Below are 19,152 nucleotides of genomic sequence, written 5' to 3'. Positions count from 1 at the left end.
TGAGTCCACCCAAAAGAATCAGACAATTTAGGGATGTTAGTCTTGGAAGGAGGGTTTCTGTGATGTCTGATGCAGCAGAGCTCTCCAGACCTTGACATATTGTAGGAATTCTTGCCTATGATACCAGCCCCTCCACTCATCCAGATACATGGTTGATTTTTATCATTTGGGGGCTTCGCCAGGTTAAAGTAGCATCCTTAGGTCCACAGTTCCTAGGGTGGGGAGGAGAGGGGACCAAAATCCAGAGAGGCCAGTGGGAGGGTAGAGTAGGATAGGACAGAGGGGAAAGAAGAAACTGATTTTTTTTCCGTGTTGCGTTCAAAGCTCTTTTGGTTCTACGAATTATCTTGATACTTTGCTGTGTATCGGTCATTCAACGAATGGTACATGAGCACCTGTTCTGTGACTTCCTGAGAGCCCAGTCCCTCCTAACACACGTTTTCCTACCTCCTTCCTGCCTGTTGTCTTAGGAAGGTCACTATCAGATAACACACTGTTTTCTCTCCAAGAAGAGGAAGGGACCTGTGAGATGGCTGGAGGATGGTGTGAACAAAGAGGGTGTCTGCGAGGAGGAAGGAAGATAGACAGGCTCCCAAAGGAGGTGGGGGAGTAGGAGGGATGGCATCTGTTCAGCAAAAATCGCCTGCTGCCCCTGAACACCCTTCTCTTCCCAAGTGCCTGCCCCTGGAAGTCTCCCCTGGGGTAGCCTGGCTGAATTGCCCAAGGGATTAGAACATTGCATGGTTGCTTGTGTGTGAGAGAGAGAGAGAGAGAGAGAGACAGAGAGAGAGAGACAGAGAGAGAGAGAGGGAGGGAGGGAGAAGGAGGGAGGGAGAGAGAGAGAGTGTGTGTGTGCGCGTGTCTGTTGCGGTGTTTCCCCATCTCCTGATGGAGGAAATGCTTCCATTTAGCTCAAGCCTTCACTCAGTCCATACACACTCCCTCGGTCAGGCTGGGGTGTGGAGGGGACTGGGGAGGGGTGTGGTCCTGCCACGGAAAGCACAGCCAGATTCCAGGGCAGGATCTAGGAGGCACCCGGCAAAGGAAAAGACAGATACGCGGGAGAGGGGAGTCGTGTCTTCCTGCCTGGCTTGTTTATTGTTACAGCTTAGGAAGGAGGAATGTGCAAACCGTTCTTTTCTGGCCGAAACCCTGCCTGTTCATTTTTCTCTTCTCTTTTCCTTTCTCTTTAGCATAATTCTCTCTGCATTCCCCAACAGTCCAAGACAAATTCCAACCACACTTCCCAGTTTTGAGGGAAAGCATTGCTAATGCCCTGTGGGTAATTTGTTTCATTAAAGCTCAGGACACATGTTGGTTCCTGGAATAGGTGGAGAAGTGGAAAGAAAATGAGAGGTCAAGTGAATGCATTGCTCCCCTGATTTTTTGCACCCTTTCTTAGCCAAAGAAAGGAGCAAAATGGAGAATCGTGGATAGATTTTCAGTTCTGTGCAGTAGCATAAATGCAAAACAAAAGTTATGGATTAATTGTGGTACATGATGTTAAGCAAAATCTATTACATATCTTTTTATATGTTGGATCCCTACTTAATTAAACTGGCAATATAATTTATGCTGCCTTTGTCAATTGTGCAATTTAATCAAACCTGCTGTCTTGCTGTGCCAGCCCCTAGAAAACCAGTCTCTCAGACTTTGAAAGTGAGTCCTGCTGTTACACTGTGATTATTTTTATAACACCAACCATTTGAAGGAAAGGAATTGGTGATCTAATTGGGTACACATGGTATTTTGTGTTGTGATATGTGTAATATTATGCAGCTATGTCTTCAGTCATTCAAGGGGAATGGCTGTGCAAAACAATGTAACATGTCCAGCGTAATCCTCTCCCCAGCCCCCACCTTATCCAAAAACCTGGAATCTGTTTGGAAATTTCTGCATATCCACTAGATCCACTGTGATGACTATTTTTAAGTCTTAAGGTATGAATTTTTATTTATTTATTTTTTTTGTCTTTTTGCCTTTTCTAAGGCCGCTCCCACGGCACATGGAGGTTCCCAGGCTAGGGGTCGAATCGGAGCTGTAGCCACTGGCCTACACCAGAGCCACAGCAACGCAGGATCTGAGCCGCGTCTGTCACCTACACCACAGCTCACGGCAACACGGGATCCTTAACCCACTGAGCAAGGCCAGGGATCGAACCGGCAACCTCATGGTTCCCAGTCGGATTCATCAACCACTGAGCCACAACGGGAACTCCTGAGGTATGAATTTTTAAGTGATATGATATAGTTGTAGTATCATATCCTATTATAAGCACATGCTTTAAAAAAGGCTTCATTCACTTCCTTACTCATTAAATGCATATTGAGTGCTTACCGTATGCAGTTGTTACTGTTGGTGCAAGAGACACAGTTACATCACTCTGCATGACTCACTTCCCCTCTTCTTTAGCTTGTCAGCCTCCTGGTAACATCCTGCACTTTGATATTCAGTCCTAGATATCAGATGGAGAAACGACCCCAGGACACTCTAGGCTTTCATTTATCAACTTGTCAACTTCACGGAAACAGACCTCCTCTCTGTTGGGTCCAGCAGAAGCCTGGGTAAGCTTCCCATTAAGGAGCCCAGTTTGGGTCATGGGACCCCACCTGAACCAATCTCTGTAGTTGTGGGTGGTGGGCTGTGCTTGAACAGCCTGGGTAAATATCTGTTCACGAAGGGGTCAGGTCCTCACAACCACACGGTTTTGCAAAAAGTGGTTCACCCCAAAACAAGACAGGGAGGATGGCCAGAAATAGCAACGGATGGCTGCTATACAGCCCAAACCCCCTCCTAAGTACCAGACCTGGATAATCTAACTGCTTACTCAACATCCCCACTCGGATGGTTCACTAGCACTGTGGTGAAAACTGTTCCATAGCACATGTGCGAAGGGACCCATTGTCTTTCCCTACAAATTTACACCTTCCCTGGTGCACCTCCTCTTGGTGATGCATATCGCAATCTACCCAGTCACCCAAACCAAGACCTGGCCATTGACTTCCAGGCCTCAATCCCCTTCATCCCCATGGTCCGTCTGTCACTGAGGATAAAATATTCCTTGTCTCTGTCCTTCTCTAGTCCTACTGCCACCTTTTTGTTTCAGGTCATCATCATCTCACTCAGGTGACTGCAGTGTGCTCCTTGCTGGCTTTTCTCTCTCTAGCCTTACCCCTTTCCAGCCAGGTGGACCTTTCTAGAACTAAAATATAACCATGTTTTAAGTCATTCGAAGACTACTCAGTGCCGTCAGGGTAACATGCAGCTTTGAAGACTTGGCATAGATAATTTCGTTTTCCATACAAAGCCTTCTCGCCTGGCTTGGGGACTGTGCCTCTGGCTCTCACCACTGCCCCTGTACTACATGGATAATACTCTAACGATGTTTGCTTGTCTGACCTTCACCCTAAGCTGGAGTTCTTTAAGTGCCGGGAGGTTGTAATGTGGCTCGCTTAACACCCATTCCAAACCCTTTAGAGCTTGCTTTCCTGTTTGAGCCGGAAAGCTAAAAACTGCATTTACAAGACTCCCTTACAGCTGGGGTGTAGGAATGTGACCTAAGTTCCATCAGGCAGATACACGTGCATAAGACTATAGAAGCCAACAATGAAAACTGGATCTTCCAGCAACCTTGGTGCTGATATCTGACATCTGGTTCTTCTGGGGTTTTAGGCTCCAGCCCCGAGCACAAGGTGGCTGTAGTGATGACGTTCCCACGAGGACATTGCCTTGGTGTCATTGGTCATTCTTCCCAATCGCATTGCTGTTGCCTGGCCCTGACCCTTCCCAAGATTCTGTGAGCTACTTAATTTTCTGTAATAAACCTCTGTGTTTAAACTAGTTAAAGTAGATGTTGTTGTCTGCAAGTAAGCAGGCTGATGAATGTGAATGGCGTCTAACACATCTTTCTGCCTATGCTGCCCAGCACAGTGCCTGGCTCATGAAAGATGCCATATGCCCGTTATGGAATAAATGTTAGAATGAATGCATTTTCTCTAATAAGAGTGTTCACTGTACAATGAGGGAGGAACAGCTGGGAACAAATACTTCAAATATTTCAAGGCAACAGGCTATAAGAGAGTCAAAAGCTTCTGAAAATGCAAAGATGGGAGCATTAGGGTCATCTTAAGTAAGGTAATATTTGAAATGGGCCTTTAAGAATGAGTAGCAATTTGGAGTTCCCATTGTGGCTCAGCCGGTTGAGAACCCAACTAGTATCCATGAGGATGCATGTTTGATCCCTGGCCTCACTCAGTGGGTTAAAGATCCAGCATTGCCAGAGGCTTCGGTGTAGGTTGCAGATGCAGCTCAGGTCTGGCATGTTGCAGCTGTGGTGTAGGCCGACAGCTGTAGCTCCAATTCGACCCCTAGCCCGGGAACCTCCATAAGCTGCAGGTGCGGCCCTAACAAAAAAAAAAAAAAAGAGAAAGAAAACGAAAAGAAAAGAATGAAGCAATTCATTAGCTAGAGTAGGAGATGAAGGTCATTCCAGGCAGGAGACTGTTGTCTGTAAAGGCGCAAACATCTAAGATGGTAGGACACGTTTAGGGGATGTGTGTGTGGTTACACAGGATATGATCCTCTGGTCGGGCGATGGAAAGGGAGGAGGGAGCAGAGTGTGAATAGCAGCAATGATTGTAAACGTGTTTCTGGTACTTGTGAGACACCAGGTACTGATCCATGTCACTCACATACATTATGTCATTTAATCCTCACTATTGTGATTATTCTCATTTTATAGGCTGAATTGCAAATGGCAGAACTCATAATAGAAGTGAGCTCTCTTTACCATGCTAAAGAGTTTAGAATTTACCTTCAAATGAAGAAGAACCCACGAAGGTTGGACAGTAATAGAATTAGATTGTTGTTGTCAAAGGATTGGAGAAAGAGAACTTGACCAGAAGGACTAATTAGGAGTCCAGAGGAGAGATGACAATGACCCCCCGTTGGGAGTAGGAAGAATGGTGAGGAGTGGGTATATTTGAGAAATATTTTAGAGGCTCAATGGACAAAGTCTGGAGACGGATCCCATGCTGCAGAGTGAGGAGGCCACAGGAATTAAGGATGGAGCCACCTGAGCTTGGGTGGCTGGGTAGATGGTGGTACCTTCAGGAAGGTAGAGAAAACAGGTAGAGAAGCTGCTTTGGGGTTAATGACAGATTTTGGGTTTAGATGTGTTAAGATTTGCTTCCTTCAGAACAAGAGCTTGGAGATCATCAAGATATCTGTTGCCCAAATCTGTAGTCCCTGTGACCCAGCAACGAGGCCTGGTGCCCTGGGTGTCTTGGCAGCTGCTCAAGCATGGCTGGAATCTTGCTCAGCACTGGGCCGGGTGAGCACAGGACCGTGAGTTGCTGCATATTTAAAATAACTTGTCAGGCCAGGGAGTTGCAGAGGAGAAAGGCTTGGGCCCGGGCAGACAAACATCGCACCATTCAATAATTCAGTGCAAAGCCTGTCTTGGAGTGTTTTTAAAGTCAAACCCTATTTTTGTACTAAGTCATGCCTGAGTGAGCTGGATAGTTGCCAAAAGACAAGAGAAGATTCCAGGCTTCTTTATGAGCAGGTCCTGAGAGACAGGGGCGTTGCAAGATGAAGCTGTCAGTCAGGTCCCAACTGTCTCTTCCAGCAGTGGGGCTCAGTCCACAGATCCCAGACTCCAAACCTATGGGCACATGAATCTGGGCAGTGCAACCTCTATCAGGGTCAAGCTTTTTTACAGGCGAGATCTAACCTCCTATCCCTCATCTGTACGCTGCTTTGGACCAACTCACAGCCCCTCCAACCAGAATGGAGCTCTTCTGAGGGGGAGCATTTCAGAGGAGGCCCCCACACAGCCCTTCTATGTGGCTGGAGAGGGGAGGGGCTGGAGCCCCATAAACACACTGCCACCAGTAGCCAACCTGCAAAGCTCTGGAAAGACAGGCCACCTCTGCTTTCCAGGCAGGCTGCCTTCCAGTGGGCCAGGAGAACAAGTCCCGTGTGTCGGCTACCTGTTCCCTTGCTTCTCTCTGGCCTTGCTTCTATGCCTCCTTGATTAGCTCTGGAACTCTGTGCCACCCGTACTGGGGATCAATTATCAAGCAGGGGACCTATAAGGAAACCTCAACTGGATATGCACAGCCCTGCGCATGGTCTGATATTGATGCTTATTGACTGGTTAGCTGCCTGGTTAGGGTTGGATTCAGGCATTCATTTTCTTCTCTCTCTCCCTCTGGCCTTTTTATTAGGGCTGCACCTGAGGCATATGAAAATTCCCAGGTTAGGGATCAAATCGGAACTGTAGCTGCCAGCCTGTGCCACAGCCACAGCAACACCAGGTCTGAGCTGCTTCTGTGACCTGCATCACAGCTCATGGAAACGCCAGATCCTTCACCCACTGAGAGAGGCCAGGGATTGAACCCACATCTCATGGATGCTAGTCTGGTTTATTACCACTGAGTCCCAACAGAAACTCCTCACTCTCTCTTGATTTGAGATGGACACCGGGCAAGGCTGCTGCCAGCAGAAGGGATCTGCCCTGGGCACTCCAGGGCACCATCCTAGCCCTTGGGGCCTCCCCAAGGGTCAAAGTCATTCATATTTCAACTCTCTCTAGCTCACTGGCAGAGGCAGCAACTAGCAGAAACTAGGAATAACAAAAGTGTGAGCTTTCCTGCAGGTTGGCTCCTCCCTGCACCATGATGCCAGGCCTGGTGGACAGCACACAGGCTGGATTTCAGTCTCCACCTGCCCCTCATGCCAGATTCTTTGTGGTAGTCACCAGCTGCACAGCCCAGTCAGTGGGGGCCCTGCCCGTGAACAGTCGATCAGTATACTGTGATAGGTCCATTGGTCAATTCGGCTTTATGAGACCTTTCCTCAATCCCCTACCCCCATCATATGTTCCAAATCAAAAAATATACTGACTCTTAAAACACAAACCTAATACAAGTATTGAAATTATGATAACCCTGCTTGGCATGTTTGGACTGCAAAATTTTGGTTCACCTCTCACTGACACTGGACCTGTTTCAGTTCTGCTGGGCTAGGTCTCTAAGCTCCTGTTTAAGGTGCCTGCTAGGCAGTCCAGCTCTGTGCCAGGGCCTGGGCCAGACCTCCTGATGCTGCCGTCTCTTAGGCCCTGCCCCATCCCTCCTTGATCATCCTGCCTAATAAAGAGACTGCTCAGACTTTGGCTAACGATGCTTACCCTTGGCTCCTACTTTCCTCCTTGTGCTGGTCCCCCGAGAGCCCCACCTCAGGAGTGACACGGTTTTGACTGTGCTCTTATACTTAGACCCCTAATCTTTCCTGACCGTGGCTGATTCCCGATTCCAGTCTTGTCAAGTGGACCTTCCACATGCTATTATCACTAGGTTCAAAATAATCTATCACATTTGGGGGATCAGGACAATGGAGGCAGTTCAGGGAATCCAACTTCCTTCACAGCATTTGGTGATTTTAAAATAAGTCCACAAATACTACTCAGCCATAAAAAAGAACAACATATGTCATTTGCAGCAACATGGATGGAACTAGAGACACGCATACTAAGTGAAGTAAGTCAAAAAGAGGAAGACAAATACCATATGATATCATTTATATCTGGAATCTAGGAGTTCCTGTAGTGGCACAGTGGTTAACGAATCCGCCTAGGAACCATGAGGTTGCAGGTTTGATCCCTGGCCTCACTGAGTGGGTTAAGGATCCAGTGTTGCCATGAGCTGTGGTGTAGGTCAAAGACACAGCTCAGATCCTGCGTTGCTGTGGCTGTGGTGTAGGCTGGGGTCTACAGCTCCAATTAGACCCCTAGCCTGGGAACCTCCATATGCCAAGGGAAGTGGCCCTAGAAAAGGAAAAAGTCCAAAAAAAAAAGGGGGGGGGATCTAAAATACGGCACAAATGAACCTTTCCGCCAAAAAGAAATGCATGGACTTGGAGAACAGACTTGTGGTTGCCACCAACGCAGGGAGGATGCGGGGGGAAATGGACTGGGATCTTGGGGTTAATAGATGAAAACTATTGCATTTGGAGTGGATAAGCAATGAGATCCTGCTGTATAGCATTGGGAACTATATCCAGTTACTTGTAATGAAACGTGATGGAGGATAATATGAGAAAAAGAAAGTGTATATGTGTGTGTGTGTGTGTGTGTGCGCGTGTGCATGTGTGTGTGTGTGTGTGTGTGTGTGTGTGTGTGGCTAGGTCACTTTGCTGTGCAGTAGAAAATTGACAGAACACTGTAAACCAACTATAATGGAAAAAAATTTTTTTAATTAATAAAAAAAATAAATTGTCTGCAAATTATGGGATACTCCTCCCTCTCAGAGCTAGCGATTAATTCTCTCCCCTAGATTATGGCCTGAATTTAGCAAGTTGCTTCTTATGACCAGAAGGTGGTTTCATTCTTGTTCTTTCTCTCAGATCAGTTATTCTGGGGGAAACCGGTTCCCATGTTGTAAGGACACTCAAGTAGCCCAAGGGAGATGCCCACATGGTGAGGAACTGAGGCCTCCTGCCCACAAGCAGCATTTGACAGTCCTCTGAAAGAGCCACCCCAATCAAACCTCCAAGGGACCACAGCCCTGACAATGTTTTGACTACAACTGCCTGAGAGACTCTGAGCCAGAACCACTCAGTCAAGCCATTCCCAAATTCCTAACCCATTGGCACCTTAGATTAATAAATGTTTATTGTTTTAAGCTATTAAGTTTTGAGGTAATTTGGTACACAGCAATTGATAACCAATACACATCCCAAAGGTGAGACAGGAGATGGGAGGAGTCTCATAAAACGGTTTTCTGTACAAGGAACTTTCCTTTTTTCCTTAATTGAAGTATAGTTGAGTTAGAATATTGTGCTAGGTTCAGATGTATTGCAAAGTGATATATATAGATATATAGATATATATATCTTTGATATATATAGATATATATATAGATATATGTTCTTTTTCAGATTCTTTTCCCTGTAGGTTATAAAATATTCAGTATAGTTCCCTGTGCTATACAGTAGGTCCTTGTTGGTTAACTGTTTTATATATAGTAGTGGTATATGTTACAAGGAGCTTTCATATCATTTACTACCCCTTTCCACTGAGGGTGTCACATCCTAATGGCTCATTTGCTTTTCTATCCCCTAGATAAACTGTGGGCCCTGGAGAACAAGGGCTTGACAAACTCATCCTTAAATTAGCTGAGTTCTAAGGATAGGAGCTTAAAGGTGCCGGTAGTCTAAAATTCTTTATTTTGGGGGTTCCCATCGTGGCTCGGGGTTAGTGAACCCAACTAGCATCCATGAGGACGTGGGTTGGATCCCTGGCCTCCTTCAGTGGGTTAAGGATCCAGTGTTGCCATGAGCTGTGGTGTAGATTGCAAATGTGGCTCAGATCCCACATTGCTGTGGCTGGGGCATAGGCTGGCAGCTGCAGTTCCAATTGGATCCCTAGCCTGGGAACCTCCATATGCCGTGGGTGCGGCCCTAAGAGGCAAAAAGACAAAAAAAAAAAATTCTTTATTTTTCTATAACTCACCTGAATATCTACTTTGGGCATCTGTTCTGAGGGTAGCATCCACAACCAGTTTGGGGGACCCTCTACCTCTCAGGTCCTGTTTTTCTCAGCTCCTTCCATGCCCCCGTTGGGTTGTGGGAAATACTTGGTTATCTGTACCCTGCAGGATGTAGGCAATGCTGCCAGCTGTTCTCAAGTCCTCTGGGACCCGACAAGGTTTGTTACTTCCTGGTCTCTTCCTTGGAAAGGAGGCCCCTCCAGGCTCTTGCCTGCCAAGATTTGCTCGATGAACCAGCAGCTCAATGCTTTTCTCCCCATGAGAAAAAATGAATTGCCCTGAACTCCTAATTATAAAAACGTCAGCCAAGGACCCTTGGAGATTTTGTTAGCTATAAACCTTAACCTTTCCAGGAAAGGAGATCACTGTTCCTGTCTGCCTTCACTTTCCCTGCAGCTTGAGGATCTGTGTCAGCAACTATGGCTCCCAGGATGGTACATATTTTCAGAAGGAACAAATATTATGATTGATTAGTAGTGCTGTCTGCATAAGAGAGGGAGAAAGTAAATATAGCTATGCTATATTTACCAACTCTGACCCATACTTTTTTCTTTTTTTTAAACATCAGACGGGTAATGTGCCAGTGTTGTAACAAGATTTGCAGGAGGCACATGTCACACAACCACGTGAACACCCAACTGTCATGCTCATGAACTACAAAAGGATCCTCTGACTCATACTTGTGATGTTACCCTGTTACTTCTCCAATATGGAGAGACAGGCCATTCAGTGGCCAAAAGTCTCCCATCCTTCTAGGAGGCCCAGTTGCTGATACTGTCCTACAGCTAGCTGGCCTAGAAGGGTGCTGCCTGGATGCAGCCTGGGTAGTAGCGTTCTTTTTGTAACAACAGTAATGGACTTAGTGTTAGTATTACCTGGGACACTCTGTGCTAGAGGTGAATCAGTATGGATGTCTGAAATGGCCAATGAGACAGGATCTCACTGAAGGTCCAGGCAGCAAGTCCAAAGGTGCTTTCATTACCTAGCATCCTGGTGGAGGTGCATGCCTGTGGGAGAGGACAAATCGCACACACAGGTTCTGCCATTTCACTGATTCCTTGGATGAAAAGAAAACAGGCGGCCTGGCCTCAAGAACTCGAAGTTGCAAGGGAAAAAAGAGCAATTCCAGCCCATATGCTCTTTCCTGCATGTGCTGGCCCTACTGCAGTAGGCTGCCCATTGAAGTTTTACTGACTCTTGCTTCTGCTAACAGGTCACAATAAAAAAAAAAAAAAAAAAAAAAAGACTTGGAGTTGCCATTGCAGCTCAGTGGGTTAAGAACCCGACTAGCATCTCTGAGGATGCAGGTTCAATCCCCAGCCTCACTCAGTGGGTTAAAGATCTGGTGTTTCTGTGAGCTGCAGTGTAGGTCACAGACGTGATTTGGATCTGGCTTTGCTCTGGCTATGGCCTAGGCTGGCAACTGCAGCTCCAATTCTACCCCTAGCCTGGGAACTTCCATATGCCACACATTTGGCCCTAAAAATTGGGAAAAAAAAAAAAAAAAAGAAGAAGTGTTAATCTCTGGGCTTTAAATAAGAAAATGGCAGCACTCTCTGAAGGTGGTTGGCAGAACTCTACTTGTGCCCAGTGGCAGCAAAGACTGAGTGTTTTCACCCTGCAGGGCTCTCGGGGACCCCTGGGGGAGGGGCACGCTTGGGGAACAGCAGCCAAGAGAAAGCTGCTGAGGGCCAAGCTCTGATGATCTCCAGTCCTAACTCACTGCAGATCAAAGCAGCCTCACTGCATCCAGAACATATAAATATTGAATAAGGCTGCTGGGAAGATTTGAGATCCTTAAAGGAGTTAAAGGGAGGAGGAAGAGTTCAGCATAGAAGATGGTATCAAAAAATGCTGACCTTCAGCTAAGAGCTAATACACAAGTCAGCAACAAAAGGGTGAGCACGGATTCTATCAGGCGGAGCTTCTATCCCTGGCTTAGAATGTGCACATGCATTACTTCCAAGGTGTAGCTATGCAGGAATTTGACTGTCTGGGTCAGAACAACCAGGAGGAAGAAAGCGATCACTCTTAGTTTCATAGTCTCCTCCTTTACCTGCAAGTCCAGCCTGTTAGCCCGAGGCTTCTTCTGCAGAGGAGAGCTATCCACCCCATCCGGGGACATGTGTGCTCAGGGAAGGTCATTCTCTGAGGGACCCCAATCGGCTGGAGTTATTTTTGCTAAGAAGCCTTCCCAACAGCCCAAATCTGGCCCCGCCCACTGCATCTCCACAAGCGAGGCCCCGCCCACTGCGCCTCCACAAGCTGCATTGCCCTGGTCTGCCAGAGCATACGTGAGGCTGGCTTGTGTGTGTGTGTCCACCTCTCCCATGAGACCACAGACGGGGCAGATGGTGCTTTACTTGCCATTACGTCTCTTAGCAAAGTGCCCAACATGCAGTAGACACCCCCCGGGCAAGTACTGAATGAATACTTGAGAAAGATTGTCTGTGGGAGCCTCAAAGGGAGCTGTGCTGAAGAGCTGCTTGGGGGCAGCCCCCCACCCGGAAGGTGCCTCTGAGTTCTCAGGACTTCTGGCTCATTGCTGGTACCACCTGAAATATTAGCCATGGATGCTTCTCTTGCAAAGGCTGAGCCCCAGGCTTTTTCACCTGACCCCTGCCCTTTCCTAGTGGTACCCACCAATCACCCAGCCTGTCTGCCCTGGAGCACAGCATATCCAGGAGACCAATTTCGAAGCCAGGAAACTCTCCTTTGGCAGTGTGGTGATTCTAGGCACACAGTGGGTGGGACTTCCACTGCCTGGTGTAGAGGCTTTTTTTGTTGTTGTTTTTTAAATTTTTAAAAATATGCATTTATTAAATAAAATACAATTTGTGTAACTTTAAATAGTACAAATACTTTTATAACTTTTAAAATGAAAAGGTAAATGGTGATTTTTTTAATTTAGTTGTTTATTTTTTATTTTATTTTCTTTCTTTAGAGTCACACCTGTGGTATAGGGAGGTTCCCAGGCTAGGGATTGAATTGGAGCTGCAGCTGCCGGTCTACTGCCTGGTGTAGAGTCTCTCCTTGGGCTTGCCCACCTCTCTCCCTATCTCTGGCTGCTCTAAGCCCATACTCATAGGGCATTTTGTCTTTCTTAGTATTTCTCTTAGTTACTTTCCTTACCAGAGGCTGAGCTCTCACTCACTCCTTTTCTCTTTGTAGTTTCCTGGGAATGGTTGTCAGAGTGCCTAGGTTTCCAGCTGAAATTGCTCTGCTTGCAAGCCCCTGAGAGATGCTGTAACCTCACCCTGACTCCCTGGTGTTCATAGTCCATCCTCCCCAGTTCTCCACTCTCTACCTTCCAGCCTCTTCTTTCTTTCTTTTTTTTTTTTTTTCCCCAAGGCCACACCTATGGCATATGGAAGTTCCCAAGCTAGGGGTTGAATTGGAGCTGCAGCTGCCAGCCTATACCACAGCCAGAGCAATGCAGGATCCGAGCCAGGTCTGAGACCTACACCACAGTTCAGGGCAACACCAGATCCTTAGCCCAATGAGTGAGGCCAGGGATGGAACCTGCTATCTCATGGACACTAGTTGGGTTTGTTACCGCTGAGCCGCAACAGGAACTCCCCCTCTAGTCTCTTCTGAAAGCACAGCCCACTGAATGCCTGTGCTCAGGCCTCACATCCCATTAGGGTTCATCATCCCCAGACAAACCCTCCACAAATCCTGCCCTGCAGCTTCTTCACTCGGCCCCTTGGCCTCCCACCAACCCCACTGGACCCACACTCCTTGTCAGGCATTTGCCCAGGTCTCCCCTCACTTTACTGATTTGAAGGAAGAGCCTTACAGTTTCACACTGTCACCCTCCTCTGTTCCCACTTGCTCTTTCTATGACAAGGTTTCACAGCCCTTGAGGAGGTGAGCAGGAATTTACAAAGAGGACAAAGGGAAAATCTCATTCCAGGAAGAGGAAGAAGCCAATACAAAGGCTCCAAGGAAGAAAGTCAAATGAAAGCGGGACAGCCAGAAACCTGGTGTGACCTGAGGGGACAGGGTGGGGCGGGGTGGGGAGAGGTGAGGGTGGTGGTGGAAGGCCTTGCCTTGACAAGGATTTTATGGGAATCATCAAAATATCTGTGGTCAAGAGTTACTGATTAGCTCTATGTTTATAGTTGTTGTTCCTCTTATTACAGACAAAGGGCTAATGTCCTTGATAAGTAGAGTTTGAAATTGATAAGAAAGTTGGTGAGGAAAATTAATGAGAAACCAACTGACTTTTCTTTCTTTCTTTTTATTTATTTTTTGTCTTTTCTAGGGCTGCACCCGCGGCATATGGAGGTTCCCAGACTAGGGGTCAAATTGGAGCTGTAGCCACCAGCCTATGCCAGAGCCACAGCAACATAGGATCCAAGCTGTATCTGCGACCTACACCACAGCTCACGGCAACGTGGGATCCTTAACCCATTGAGCAAGGCCAGGGACCAAACCCGAAACCTCATTCCTAGTCAGATTCGATAACCACTGAGCCACGGCAGGAACCCCCCCAACCGACTTTTAAAAATAGCCAATAACAAAGTTCCCAGGTGGCACAGCAGTTAAGGATCTGCCATTGTCACTGCTGTGGCTTGGGTTGCTGCTGTGGCACTGTTTTGAACCTCGGTCCCCAGAACTTCCACAGGCTGTGGGCCCAGCCAAAAAAAAAGAATGAGAAGAATGAGCAAAAGATACAATCGTGAGTTCACAGAAAATGAAATACAAATGGCTCTTAAACATAAAAGACGTTCAACCTCACTCAAGATACAAGAAATGCAAATTAATTCTTACCGAGATTCCATTTTCACCTATTCTATTGGCAGAAGTCCCAGAATTTGATAACTCTGTTGGCATTCTCAATCATTGCTAGTGGAAGTGTAAATGAGCTCAACTCCAGTGGAGGACAATTTAGCAATATCCACCCAAACTATAAATGCTTATATCCTTGACTTCTACTTCCGGGATTTTACCATAGAGATATACCTCATACGTGTGAAATAATGTATATACAGGGTAATTAATTACAACATCATTGAAATGGTAAAATATAGGAAGCAGCTTAGTGAACATCAATAGGGTACCATTAAACTGATGATGGTTTAACCATGCACTTGTGAAAGAGAATGCCTATCCTCTCTGTCCTGACAGGCAAAAATTCTGAAACACCCAAAACAGTCATAAGTGGTTAAGTAAAAGGCAGACCAGTGTATATTGTTGGTACATTTTGTAAAAAAAAAAAAAGGGGGGGAGAGAAGAGAACATATATTTGCATTTTCTTGTAAAAGCATAAAGGAACTTGGGATGGGTCCAAAATGGCTGCCCAGGTGGAGGTGGGAGAGGTGTGGGAACCAGGCAGACAGTGGATGGGAGTAAGGAGAGGTTTCACTGTGAACCTTTTTATATTTTTTTGAATTTTGAATCATGTGATTATGTACCCTACTCAAAACATTATCTTAAGGAATGCCTGTTTCCATAGTCTTTCACAATAGTTCTTCCATAGCCTAGCTGCCCAGAGGAACTGGCACCTGACTTATGACTCATGAACCATCTCTAGTGATCCTCAAGTGTGAAAAAATATCCTCCCCAAAGTCATAAATGTCTTTGGAGGGCAGCTGCCCTGTATCACCCAACCGTAAGTCATTACAGTTCCTTTGTGGTTGAAAATGTGCTCCTGGAGCTCTGATTCATGTTTCTGCATTTTCCCATGTCCTTCTTTGCTGCTTAAGTCACCCTTTTTCAGGTGGTATTTTGCTCGAATAAAGCCAGCGTCTGCCTTTACTCTGGTGTCTTTCTCCCTCAGGCGTCCCCTCCCTAGGGCGACCTTGCTGCAAAGTTCTGTGGGAACCGGTCTCTTCTGGTGCTTTACGATTGCTTTCCCAGACCCTGCATATCAAATGTGGTTGCCCAATTTGAACACCTTGTAAAAACATTTAAAATCACTCGGTGAAAATCCTTCAAACAAGGAGCAGCTGTGCTGAAGAAAGAGCCAGCTGGTTGCTCACCACTTTCTCAGAAGTGTGGTGGGAAGCCGGTGTTCAAGAATTCCAGGAGGTGAAGGAAGAGTCGCTCTGTGAACCTTTTGGTTGGGATAGGACTGCGTGCAAAATGGCCCTCTCTTCCCCCAGCTCGTCCACAGAGTTGCCCTCTTCAGAAGGCAGGGTCAGAAGTTCGAGGCTTCCTTCTCTTGGCTTCACTGTTCTCTGGCTGTGACACCTGTCACTCAGATCTAAGCTAACTTACCACCCACGTATCTGCAAGCAGGTGCTAAATGAAAGATTTATAAGCTTAAGTCCAACCAGGTCAACTCCCTCCCCTGCTCCTCTTCCCTAAAGCTGACCTTTTGCAAGAGTTCTGTTCACCGGTGTGTAGCTCGTTTTATTCCCCAGATGAAAAAGCCCATAGCTGTGATTATGCCCTACCAAGCTACAATCTCCTGGCATACAGGGACCACTGGTTTTCCTTTTTGTTCCCCCAACACATGGCTGACTCTCCGTAAATATTTGTTGTATAAACAAAGGAATGAGTGGTTAAGTGGATCTCTAACACTTGCTGTGTATTTAGATCAGATCTTACCCGATAGAAATTTCTGTGATAGTGGAGTCGTTCTCTAGCTATGCTGTCCAGCACGGCAGCCACTAGCCACAAGGGGTTACTGAACACTTGCACCCTGGGGAGCTGAATTTCAGATTTTTAATTAATTTGATTTAAAGGGTCCCATGTGGTTAGTGGCTGCCATATTGAATGGTACAGATTTAGATTGTTGGCTATATAATCTGATCATCCACGTTGATAAAATAAACCCTGGCGCTTTCTCAAGTTAACTCTTCTTATTTAACATGGCCAAGAAACTTTCAACAACAGTTTTAGAAGCAGTGAAAAGGCATATTAGTACTTTTCATGGCACTTGTCATCATCAACACAGCAAATGGAAGCCAGAAGGAAGAAGAGTGAATAGAAATTGGTTCTTCTTGCTTTTTTAAAAAAAGTCTTGGGTTCTCCTGAGAGTGCAAATGGCAGCTACTCAGTTTACGACTCACCTAAGAGCCACCCCTCTATGATGGCTCCAAGCCCCCACCAACCGTCTAGGCATAGAGTCAGGGTTGAGTCTGAGGGAAGAGTGCCATGTGGTGAGTCATCCTTACCATTTCTCCGAACAGGTGTTCTTTAGGGAGCCTTGCCTGTGGACGCCCCACCCAACCTGCCTTTACCTGCAGGGGTGACTATAGCCTGAGGACAGGCCTAGGCTTCATTTCTGTTCAGTGTGGAGTTACCGGGGACTTGTGCTCAGAGACCCCACAAGGATCCAGGGGTGGGTATTGTGCTCTGGCCACTTGAATGGAGGCTGAAGTACCAGTGGCAACTTCAGCAAATTTAAGGCCAAACCTGGACCCTTTCTTGGGTGCTTGGTCCCACTGGTTCCACCCATTGTCACCCTGGTAGAAAGCAGACCATGTTCTCATGCTCTCATGCTCTCTGGAGAACCTGGGAGACCTCAGTCACAGCTGAAGTGATGGCTGCACTTGTGTGTGTCTACATGTATGTGTGCGATCCCCTAGGTGCCACTGTCTTCTAATGGATGGGACAGGACAATCTCTACACCCAAGGTGAGCAGCACTTGCTTCTCCTGCTGAACGAAAATAGTTCCTTTGCTTCTTGGGTTAGGAAATGTCCATAGAACAAGTCATGAAAGTGCCTGTGACACCAGGGTCACAAAGCCAGATCTCCCAGAGCATCCTTTGCTCTCATCCCTAGGGAATAAAGACAAAGGTACATGCCACCCAGTGCTCTGCAATCCCACACCAGCCTACTTGCCACCTCTCACTTGGAAGAGTAAAAGACTGCAGTGCTGGGTCCCTGACACAGCAGAACTCTCGAGCTGCCTGAGGCCCAGGGCAGTGTCTGGGCACAGTCTTTGGTTGCTGGTGAGCCATCTTCTAGAGCCTAGAATTGTTTCAACATATCTAACACACCCTACAGGCCTAGCAGGCAGGGTGGGGGAAGCCCAAACTGTATATGACACACAGGAGAAGCTCTGGTTACCAGTTGCACAAACAATGCCTCATTCAAGGGCTCAGGTAAGTGTCAGGGTAACTTGTCACTCCACACTAATGCACCTCGCCCTTCCCTCCCTCTGCTTCTTCTCCTAACCTCATCTTCCAAATCTGGGGGGGTGGGAGCCAAGCCTAGGTTTGAACAATTGGTGTCCAGAAACCCAATTACTATAAGAATAATGTGCAATCTACTGTCACCTAGTCATTTGAGCCTTTGTTCTTGAAATCCCATCCAGCTGTGTCTAAACAACCTATGGTTTCCATCACTGCCCTACTTTTTCAGAGCTATGCATCCTGGCAGATGGTGTGGCATTTTTAAGTCAAGTGTGACTGAAAAGGCTGGTGTGAATGGATCACCTTGGCCATTCTAGAAGACTTCTTTTAAGTTCCCTGGAGAAGGATTCTGTCTCAGACTTTTCCTTGGGATGTTGAAGGTTACTACCTACAAAAACTATTCCCTGAATAAAGAACACTTATTTGGGGCAAGGCTAGCTCTGTGTAGCATTTTAAATGTTGAGAGCTGGAGGAGAACTTAAAGATGACAACTTCATTTTTAGAGTGAAGAAGACAATACCAGAGAGGTTAAGTAATTTGGACAAAGTCACTCGGCTTATAGACAGAGCTAATAGAACCTTGAAAAGCCAACTGTCAAGTCTTAAGGCATTAAGTCAGTGAGTTGAGGTTGACTTCAAATGGGAATGGGGAACTTACTCTGGACTTCTCACTTAGAAGAAAGGGTGTGGATTCAAAATTATTCTAAATAATTTCCCCCTCTTTTTCCAGTATCAGATTCTTTAAATCTTATCATATCTTAAAAGCAGGATGATAATGTGTCCTCTCTTTTACCATAAAATGTTTTGCTTTCCCAACCTCTGCCCCCACTTTAAATTGTGCAACTGGATTTATGTAATTCAGGATTCACTTCATTAACTGAATCTGGTCATAAAGGAAGATCTAAGTGAAAGTTTTGCTGCCCAAATGGCAAGTAAAGCCAGCTTAGACCCATCTTTATGTCTCTAAGGCTCTAGATGGTTCCATGCATCAAAAGGTGTTGAGACCTCTTGGGAGGATGATCTCCAAGGTTGAACTGGGGTCAAGGCTCGCTCTTCCTTTTCTCCCTGAAAATATGCCTGTCAGCTTTCAGGAGATGTGGACTGCTGTGGTATTGAGATGACGATGGGCGGCTGATACCTTCTTATGACTTAAGTAAGTTCGGTCAAGGGAACCCCTTTGAACTAGGTGGCAGAGATAGCCAAAGCCAGTTGCTGTAGAAAAGGATCCACTCAAGGTGAGTGAAGGCTCTCCTTTTTTGTGACCAGATGTGTCTCTCTCCTCCATCTTATCCTGGAAATGCAGGGGTCAGAGCATCTCAAAGTAGAGTCTGGTAAAAGGATTGGTTAATGTTTTCCACAAGGTTCTTTATAGAAGTTTTTTACTTGTCCTGCTAGAGGTCATTCCAGTTCTGTTTATGAAATAGTTGCTACTTAAGAATCTGGCTGTCATCCATCCTCTATGTCAGGCCAGTTTTGTGGTGGGAATCCTGTTTTTCTGGAGATGTCAGGGCT

The 19,152-nt window shown here is 46.4% G+C and overlaps 2 protein-coding genes and 1 non-coding gene across 11 annotated transcripts in view; all 3 read right to left on the bottom strand.

Moving 5' to 3' along the window:
* Positions 1 to 19,152, bottom strand: part of RNF19A (ring finger protein 19A, RBR E3 ubiquitin protein ligase) — a 1,069,816-nt gene that overhangs the window by 815,961 nt on the left and 234,703 nt on the right. The gene's annotated exons all lie outside the window — the stretch shown is intronic.
* The window catches only part of ZNF706 (zinc finger protein 706), a 183,998-nt gene that overhangs the window by 44,110 nt on the left and 120,736 nt on the right, over positions 1 to 19,152 (bottom strand). The gene's annotated exons all lie outside the window — the stretch shown is intronic.
* LOC146403761 (small nucleolar RNA U13) lies at positions 10,114 to 10,217 on the bottom strand. Its single transcript, XR_014845034.1, has one exon. It is a non-coding gene; the product is annotated as a small nucleolar RNA U13 (small nucleolar RNA).

Source organism: Sus scrofa, chromosome 4 (assembly GCF_054392235.1).
Source record: "Sus scrofa isolate SSC_HxYL_T2T_F1_AM1 chromosome 4, Sscrofa_HxYL_maternal_Yorkshire_Landrace_v2.0, whole genome shotgun sequence".
Lineage (NCBI taxonomy): Eukaryota > Metazoa > Chordata > Mammalia > Artiodactyla > Suidae > Sus > Sus scrofa.
The sequence above is the reverse complement of the archived record's forward strand: the minus strand, read 5'-3'. Positions and strand labels throughout refer to the sequence as shown.